The sequence below is a fragment of the Hemicordylus capensis genome, chromosome 4 (genome assembly GCF_027244095.1).
Source record: "Hemicordylus capensis ecotype Gifberg chromosome 4, rHemCap1.1.pri, whole genome shotgun sequence".
Lineage (NCBI taxonomy): Eukaryota > Metazoa > Chordata > Lepidosauria > Squamata > Cordylidae > Hemicordylus > Hemicordylus capensis.
In genome coordinates, this window is record NC_069660.1 from 44,389,021 (window position 1) to 44,399,577 (window position 10,557).

Sequence of the window (10,557 nt, forward strand, 5' to 3'; positions counted from 1 at the left end):
TCAAAATAGGCCAAACGAGACCTATTTTGCGAGGCCAAACTACCGATATTCTAGCTGCCATGTGTGTGCCCGGGGGTGGGGTGGGGGTTTAGGTGAGCAGGCCTCCCCCTGCTCCATGGCTGCAGGTGGAGCGGGAGCAGCCATTGATCCTGACTGTCCGGCTCAGCAGGCTCTGAGAACTGTGAAGTGATCAAGTGTGGCTGTGCAGTTAGAATAGTGCTGCAAACTCATGATATCACGGGCTTGTGACACTCTATTCTAACTGTGCAGGTGCACTGGAGCGCCTTGCAGTTCTCAGAGGCTACTGAGCCAGAAAGTCAGGCTCAGTGGCTGCTCCCGCTCCGCCCGTCGCCGCCACAGTGGGAAGGCCTGCTCTTCCCCCACCCCCACCCCATGGCTGCACACATGGTGCCTAGAATATTGACTGTTTGGCCGTGCGTCGGTGGGGGGAGGGCCTGTGGTGGCAGGAGGCCGCCGGGCCTTGGACGCCACGTGGCATGGCCCCTAGGTCCAGGGGTAAGAGCACTTCTGACTACCACTGTGACTCTCAAAGTCATGTCTAAAAAGAACTGCAGCAGTACTGCAGAACATTTGACTACCCCAGCCCAGAGCTATTCAAGTTTCTCTTGAATTAAAAATTGCATGCTTGCCCATTTGTTTTGTGGATTGGGTGGTAGGTAGCACCCATCATGCCCTACCATGCAACCCACTTTGGTGTCCCTAAGAGCTACCCATGAGAAACAATGGAGTGTTTCGAGTTCTCCATTATTCCTGATGGCCAAAATAAATTGCACCAAAGGTGCACACAAGTTTTGCATTGCAGTTTGTATTGCATTTTGTGTTCTTGCATTGTGAAACACTGCAGATTAGAAGCACACAGTTAAAGGAATCTGTCCCTCCCGGCACAGAACACACATTTTTCAAACACAGTCCAAAAATTGCCAAAAAAAGAATCACTGACGCAGAATCCACTGCCAGCCATAGTACCTATGCTGCAGTAATATCATTGGCACAAGTTGCTCTCTCAAACACACAATTATGACTCCTTACTTTAGCATTGCAACAGCTGCCACAGTAGCATCCTTAGCAGCAAGGATAACCATAAGCTTAACTAGAACAACATCTTCATTCACATTTTGACTGGGTACAGCTTGCAATATAGATTGCAAGGCAGACCAGAGTAACAAGTGAAGCATAGGTTAGTCTCAAGGCCAGATATGGGGCTCATTTCACAGCAATCACCAATAAAATATTATGCATGTGCACACACCACTCTGAGCTGCCATTGTCTATTTCCCACCACAACACCATCTCACAAACCACAACTCAAGGCAGGAAGGAAGGCACCCAAGTTCTGCCTCTGCCAATCTGAGATCCAGCAAAACCAGATAGTTGTTAATATAGCAGCAATAGCACAGTATATTCTACTCAGTGTTGAGAAAAGAAAACCACAAAGTCAAATCTTCCTTGATTCCTTCCTTCCTTCCTTCTCTCCTGATGTATCCTCTTCAAGGACACACTAAGGGCTCTCTCTGCCTCCCATCCCCAGGGCATTTGACAATATTTTGAAATCCCCTCCTATTGTGTTCCTCCTCCCTCCCTCCAGCCAATGGGGGCACAGTTGCCCATGACAACACTTGTTTTGTATGATAACAAGCCAACCAAGAAGCAAAGTGATCTCAAGCCAATCAGGAGCCAGTGCCAGGAAACCAATCAGCAATGGGGGAAAGCCTACCAGAATGGCACACAAACTGATTCGCACTCGAATTGGGGTCATTTAGATCGTATTTGAATCAGGCCTTTTAAGGGCATTTCGTTTTGAATTTGGATCACTTGAAATGGCCCAATTCGAGCTTGAATCAATTCAAACTCAATCAATTTGCACATCTCTAATGCAGGTAAAACATAATCTTGGCATCTGTAGTATTATAAACTAAATAAAGCTATAATGCTTGGATGAGAGTCCATTTAGTCCGACTGACTTTAATGGTGTCAGTTCTCCTGGCTTGGCAATTGAGCTGCTCCGTAGTGTCAGAAACCCAGCAAGAGGAGTGAGCCAGTTCTCACAGGTTAGCTTGTGTATGGCTTCCCACACTGACCAGATTGATATCAAAATGCAATGAGCTTCAGGATGGATTGGACAGTACATAAAAGGGAAAAAAATAATGAAAATAGCATCACTGCTTAAACCTGTGTTTGTATATTTACATGCCCAGAAATTGCAAAAAAATAATAATTATATATTCTTCTGCATGGTCTCTGCTGTTCATACTCCGGGGGTTTCACACCAGTGTGGTAGCCAGTTCTGGAACCTTTCAAGCTCTGCTTGTGTGGTGGTAGCTACTCCTTCTTCACTAGTGCTGCTTCGGTTTCCCCTCAGTTTTTCACCATCCACCAAAAGAACAGCAGCAGTTAGGTGCCTTCCGTTTTCAGCTTTACAAAACAAAACAAAACAAACCCTCTGCTCTTTCTCATATATCTTTTTATTTTATTTCTTATTTTGTTTCACCATTTTGAATTTTTGTTCCTCCCCCAGTACCCGCCCCCTTTCCTCAGGACATTCAGGATTACAAAAGCTAAAAAAAAAAAAATTTAAAACCCTTTTTGTGTATCTTCTAAAAAATTCTTTGTTGGGTCGCCATTTTTCCTGTATGGCTGCTAAGGTCTCATGCAAATGCTGCACTGCTTGCCACGCCAAACTACCATTAAGTGACAGGCATTCGCACTGCCTACTCAGGTGAATACCACTGTGTAGAATCATGTCTACATTGCCTCAATTTTACAAAACAGGTGAGGAAAAATTGGGCATTGAGACTTCGGACTTTGGGGAAAGGAACTCTGTCAGGTTGAACGCAATGTCTTCAAATTCCACAACGTCTAGGCATTTGCCTTCAGCGGCAACTGTGGCTTTGTTACCAACCATGGCCTGTATCTTTGGCTGTATCTTAGGCGTTGGCCTTGCCTGAACCACGCCCGTTACAAGCAGATCCACCCCTTTCGGGGTGTCTCAGGCCTAACTGTGCTCAGTGGACCTTCTTGTCCCGACAACTTCAACCTCTGCTCCAGTGCCTCAACCCTTGACTTCGTTGACTCTGAAGTTCCCACCTCAGAAGCCGACTGATCCTAACAAGCTTAGCTGCACAACAGACCTGACCACAGAGCCACCAAAGAAAAAGAAAAAGGCTACCATTCTGGTTTCTGAAGTCTCCACCCTAGTAAAGCTGCACCTACCAGCTGGTCAGGGACTCCCCTGGATCCCTAAGAGAAGTGGCCTAAGACGTCATGCTTGAGTAATCTTGCTTGCCCTTGATCCCCGGTATGCAGTCACGATCTCATTAAACCCAGCCAGTTCCCACTTGAACCCAACTTTTCTGCTGAGCCTGATCTACCCATCGAGCCAGAAACCCTGACATGCTCTTCAGTCCAGACCGAGGTGGGGTCTTCCTGACTAGTATGGGGGATGACTATGTCCAGTCCAAGGGATAACATTTGCCTTGGGATCGAGATCTAAACTCTGCACCACCTGATCATTGTTATTGCCCTAGATACCGACACCAGGGAGGAGATTACCACCCAAGGGATCAGCATCTCCATGAGAATTGGACCCATTGGTCTCCAATTTCCCATGGTTGGGTAAGGTGATTGAGAGAGTGGTGGCTAACCAGCTCCAGGCGGTTTTGGAGGAAACCGATTATCTAGACCCATTTCAAACTGGCTTTAGAGCGGGCTACAGGTTTGAGTCTGCCTTGGTCAGCCTGATGGATGACCTTTACCAGGGAATCGACAGAGGGAGTGTGACTCTGTTGGTTCTTTTGGATCTCTCGGCGGCGTTCGATACCATCGACTATGGTACCCTTCTGGATCGCCTGAGGGAATTGGGGATAGGAGGCACTGCTTTGCAGCGGTTCCGCTCCTATCTCTCTGGCAGATTCCAGATGGTGGAGCTTGGTGACAGTTCCTCTTTAAAATGGGAGCTATTAGATGGAGTCTCTCAGGGCTCCATTTTGTCACCAATGATTTTTAATATTTACATGAAACTCATGGGTGAGGTCATCAGGAGATTTGGTGCAGGGTGTTATCAGTATGATGATGACACCCAAATCTATTTCTCCTTATTATTATTATCATCATCATCATCATCATCATCATCATCATCATCATCAAATGGCATTCACTCCCTAAATGCCTGCCTACAGACAGTAATGGGCTGGATGAGGGATAACAAATTGAAGCTGAATCTAAGCAAGACAGAGGTGCTCGTTGTGGGGGATCGGAATTTAAGGGATGAGTTAGATCTTCCTGTGCTGGATGGGGTTACACTCCCCCAGAAGGAACAGGTACACAGCTTGGGAGTGCTCCTGAATTCAGACCTCACCATGGTATCTCAGGTGGAGGCTATGGCCAGGAGCGCTTTCTGTCAGCTTCGGCTGATTCGACAGCTGCGTCCATTCCTTCAAAAGAACGATCTCAAAACAGTGGTGCATCAGCTGGTAATCTCCAGGCTCGACTACTGCAATGCGCTCTGTGTGGGGCTGCCTTTGTACATAGTTCGGTAACTTCAGTTAGTTCAAAATGCGGCAGCCAGATTGGTCTCTCTGGTAACCTGGAGAGACCATATTATGCCTGTCTTAAATAGCTGCACTGGCTGCCGATATGTATCCGAGTGAAATACAAAGTGCTGGTTATTACCTTTAAAGATCTGAATGGTTTGGATCCGGGTTACCTTAGAGAGCACCTTCTTCGATATGATCCCCATCGCTCGTTGAGGTCATCTGGAGAGGTCCGTCTCCAGTTACCATCGGTACGTCTGGTGGTGACTCAGAACCAGGCCTTTTCTGTAGCTGCTCCTGGTCTATGGAATGTACTCCCGGCAGATATCTGCAGTTTAGGCTCGCTTTCGGCCTTTAAGAGAGCCCTAAAAACCTATTTATTTGGCCTGGCCTTCCAAGGCTTGTAAAGTATTGTTGTATTTAAATGTATTTTAATTGGTTTTAAATAGTTCTAATCATTTAAAAATTGTTTTTAGCATTGTTTTAATGGTGGGTTTTATGTCTTTTTAAAAGTTGTTGTACACCGCCCAGAGCCTCTGGATGGGGCAGTTTATAAATGAAATAAATAAATAAATAAAGGTGGCTGCTCTCTCACCATCGACACAGAAATTGCAATTGTGAATGGGATGACAATGTGACCAGATACTCCAGGTTGCCATCACCCTACTGCACCTTGCACTCCTCTTAGGGTCATCACTTCCATTACCATGACTCATCTGGATCACCAGTCTACCAGCCTGATACTCTTTGCAGGGAACTGAGCTGTTCTTCTAGAGGCTGACTAGACTCCTGAACCTGTTGCTCAGAACTGACCCGATCTCCCCACCAGTCACCTCCCAGCCACCCTTTGGCTCTGACCAAGAAGGACCAGGGCACTTCTACATCTCAGGAACTGCCCATAGGAGCTCCTCTCCAGCCACAACTGCCAGAACAGCTGATTCTCAAGCCACAGTCTCCTGCAGAATCAGTGTCACCCTTGTTGGACCAGGCGGATGATGCTTCAGATCCTGAAGCATTCATGATGCTTCATATTCCCATTCATATCCCTTCCATTTGGACTTACATCAGCCCCTTGTGTTCATGAATGTATGGCCATAGTCTTGGCTTACCTACAGGAAAGAGAGATATTCAAATTCTGCCCTTAGATGATTGGCTCCTCAATTCACAGACACTGCTCCAGGACTCTGCTCTATTCTAGACCTTCTGAGACATTTGGGACTGGAAATCAATTACACCAAATCCAACCTGACACAAAACCATACAATTCATGGGGGTCAACTTTAACTCAGTTACTGCCCATTCTTATCTTTCCATGGACCACATAGAAACCATCGCCACACTTTTGCAGTGTCTGGTGAGCCATGACTGTCATTCTCAGAGGATGATACAGCAGATGCTTGGATTAAGGGCCTCAATTGCATTGGTTCTCTCCAAAGTGAGGCAAAGGATGCACATTCTCCAGTACTGGTTTACAGATCATTTCAATCTGCAAACCAATCATCAGTCCAAATCAATATCCCTACGTGCACAGGGACGGGCCTCTCTCTGATGGTAGGCCATGAACAAGAATCTGGAATGCAGAACTCCTTTTGTACCTTGGCTCCCACTCAGAGTCATAACTAGCAATGCCTCACAGGCTGGGTAGGGAGCTCATTTTCTGTCTATAAAGATCAACGGTCAATGGTTGTGCAGTGAGGCAAAATATTGCATACATTATCTAGAGCTCTTCATGATCTTCAAGTACCTGAGAGGCTTCTTGCTGCAGATATGTAATTGCCGCATTCAGGTTCAGACTGACAATATGACAGGCAAAGTCTATGTAAACCATTGGGGGTGGAGGGACCTCACCCACCATGTGGATCTGTTGCTGTGTGGATCATATTCAGGGTCACAGAAATGTCCTATGATCAGCAGGACAACCTTGGACTCCCACGAATGGCAGAGAAGGTCCTCCCTTCGCTCTCTCTTCCAAAGATGGGGCATACAATCAGACTTTTTTGCATCCCCAGTCAAAAACCAGTGTCCCTGCTTTTCGTCCAGAGCAGAGAAGGGAAAAGGTTTGTTGAGTGACACTTTTGTTATCAGCTGCTACTTCCACGGGCTGTACATTTTCCTTCTGATACATTTCCTCCAAGTCATCCAAAAGATCAGTCAAGACAGGGCTGCTGCTATTCTAATAGTGCCTTGGTGGCCAGGAGACCGTGGTTCCCTATCTACGTCTGCTTGCCACATGGGGTTGGTAGGGCTTCCAGCCCAGTGATGAATCCAGTAGCTGAGGGTGTGGCAGTGATGTAGTGGGTGGGGCAGCATCACAGCCTGGCTGATGTAGGGAGCAGGGATAACAAGGCAGGGGCACGTTCTTTGCTTCTCACAGCATCCCTCCTTGAGCCACCCCTGAAAACTTGGCACACCACTTATGAAAGGTTGCCAGCCCTTGCTCTGCTGCTTACTCATGTCCCAAAAAGATCCACAAGCACTACGTGAGTTCATATGTTGCTATATATCCAATCTTTACACACAGATTTATTGAATGTATATATGTGAAGAGAATGTATTACTTTTTTTTTGGACACTACCCAATAGGACCCACACAATCACACAAGAATGTACACTGAAATGCTAGTTGCAATTCTGAGGACTTGTTTCAGTTTTCCTTATGTATTGCCTGAAGAACTATAAAACTCAGCAAAACTGACCCAGACCACAATGAGACAAAATCATTGTGTGCACTAGGGACACTGGGAGCTCTACAATGCCGCACCCAACTGTTGTGGAAACTATTTGTGTACAACCAACAATTAATAAACTGTCAGAGCTTATTTTGCTTCAGTCATGAGGCTAGGAAGGTCAGTGGAGGGAGTACATGAACCTAACGAGTACTTTAAGGAGCCCTAGCACAAACCAAAGGCACTTCCTCTCACGCAAGAGGGAAGGGCTGTAATTTCCATTGGCTTTCACCCTTGATATCCCTATCCCCCATCCATAACTCTTCAGGATTTCAGGTGCCTTGAAATGTACCTCGATACAGATCCTCCAGATTGTGTTTCGGGGGCACAAAGAGTAGGGAGGGAGGGGGCAGGGAGCCCGTTTCTGGCAGCAGAATCTCATTTGCAGTTGTTAGGATCTAATTCTAGCTGTTCCTAAAACTGAGGGGGGGGGGAGAATTACCAAGAAGTAGCTGTTGCTCCCTTTCCTGGACAAAAGATGGGGAATTGCTCAGTTGGTCTCCAGCACCCATCAACCAACAAAGTGATCAGGTGCACACTGTTGCTCTGATTGGTCAGCTTTTCCCTGGTTCCACAGAATCAGAAGCCCAGTTGAAAATGCATAGATGACCAACTAAGTAGAAACATAGGCTATGAATATGAATACGATGAATATTTATATACTGCTTTTCAACAAAAGTTCCCAAAGCAGTTTACATAGATATAAATAAATAAAATGGCTTGGCCAGTGTTTTGACAAATCAATTCGAGGATTTTGCAATTCGATTCAAGCTCAGATTGAAAGGCAAAATCCAGTTTGTGCACATCTCTAACCTGCATTCAGCTGCCTCTAAACTTATATGTGTTTTTGTGTGAATTATTTTGCCTGTGTTCATTTTTAAAGTGAACTTGAGTACAGGCCCCCTGAAATGCAGGATACAGATAGGAAGTGTACTGTGTACCAATGTTCAGCAAAATTTATAAATAACTGTACCTGTGAATGAGTGCTGAAATGTGTGAATAGGGCAGAAGGGTCTTGCCTGTGAGAGATTCAGGTGTCTTGAAGTTTGCTGAAGCACCGATAGTGGATTTCACAAACCCAGCAATCTGTATTTGACACCAATGACAGCTTTCCTCTCAGGGCAAATAGTCACAGGAAACCTGATTAAATCAAGACCATAATGGGAGCAAAAGGTTCAAGTCATGCTCTCCTCACACCATGGTCCCAGTCCTCAGTGCCGCCTCCCCACAGTTGCAATATACAATGGGCTGCTTCTCGCAATCAAAGCACCACCTAAATGTGGGTGGAGGAGGAGATATATGTGCTCCCCATACTTGATCATCTGGTCAGCGAAAATGTCAGGTGGAGCACAGCAAGTGATTGTGTGTGAAGTGTAACTGTAGTTGGTCGGCCACAGGCGGCCAACCTCCTCCCCCCTAAATCAAATCTAAGATCACCTATATCAGGCTGCCCATGCTGACCAACCACAGTTGATATCTTTATTTATTTAGTACATTTATATACTGCCACATACAAAAAAAGTCCCTGCACAATCACTTCATTATCCCCTGCTTGACATTTTCGCTGCCCAGACTATAGAGTAGCAGGGAGTGCACACACACCATTGCCTCCTTCCACCTCCATTCAACTTTCAGCAGCACTTTAATGGTGAGAACCAGCCCACTGGGGAAGGGGGGAACCCACATACACAACCGACTAACATTGTGTCTAGTTTGGCTCTTAGTGAGAGGCTGGCTCCTTAGCTAGGTGGACCACTGGTTAAGTGTCATGTATTTTAAGAACTCAAACTGCACATTAGTTATGGTTTAAATATATATTTTTATTTCTTGTGATTCCCCCCCCCATTATATTAGATTTCTGTCCCCCCAAAAGGACAGCATTACAGTCTAACAACCAAAACCATGTTACATACACACAGGCACACCACAAACACTTTGAGGCAGTTGTGTCCTTTGCTCTGTCAACACATTGCAAACATCTAAACAGTGCCCTACAAGCAATGGGCTTTCTCTTTCCATTACCTATCCTTATGCTGCTTTAGCAGGTAACACACAATGACACTTTTTGTGTAAATTAGGTTTTCATTCTACCGTAGAAGTGATATAGAAAAGGTTGGGTGGGTGGGGGGAGTTATTTTTCCTCTGGTCAGAATCCCCTGTTGTAGTAATAGTTCTGCTATTGTAAGGCATACAAGAAATAGGAACAATGGTTTAAAATCATGCCCCACCTCCAACAGCTGTTTAGCAGCTGAGAAAAAACAGGAATTAATTTGCCTTGGATATGTGAGTTTGGGCTCCTGTCTACCATGTACATTCTAAATGCAAAATGTTAACTTTTGAAAAGGGTTGTATTCTAAAAGGGAAAGGGACGGGTGTGTGTCTCTAAAATAGAAGATAAACATTAGCACATTTTAAAGTAGGGTGGGTTTCTTTTAAGGCAACCCTGTCAAACCCAAATAGCACTTTTTGTTTAGACAAGCCTTCAGAATGAAACAAAAGGTGGACATCCTAACACAGTTTTGGCAAAATGCTGGTGGTAATCATGACATCTTAATACTTTCATCATGCTTGCATACTAGTACTTAAGGGGGGTTGCAGCTAAGATTTTTCATATGTCTAGGGAAAAGAGGTGGTGAAATCTCATATTCTTTATTATGCTTTTGCCTGCAAAGATATACACAGGTCCATTGCCAACTATTCTTGATGAAGTCAGTGACAGCTTTCTGTGTTTTAACCATTCATTCCCATAACAAAAATTGTAACATTGTTTTGTGAATTCAACTCGATTATGAAGAATTGGATCTTAATATTCCGCATTCTTGTTGGAATCATGGGTAAATGTTGGTATAAATCAGAGATAGCCAGCCTTCAAGAACTGAGTAGAAGTGGAAGATTTCAGCAGACGTATCGTGCCATGTCACAGTGCTAAAAGGGTTTGAAAATCTGCACCTGCTGAGATCTCTCATCTATAGAGCTATGAAAGGTAATGGTTGAAAGGCTGACCATCCATAATATAAATCTTTCTCACATTAAGATTTTCATCATAAGAATAGCAAGCGGTCACTGAAACAAAAACTATTATAAGGGAAGCAACTCTTAGCTTGCTAATGTGTATATGTAGTTATGCATGGCAAGTATTTGCTGAATCAAGCCCTTGGTGTTCTTTCCGAAAGTCCTAGCCTGACATTTTAAAATGTTATTTATATATATAATATGCACACATAATCTATAGCATTCAGGTTGCCAGTCATCTTTGCATAGTATGGCATTAACTATGGTTG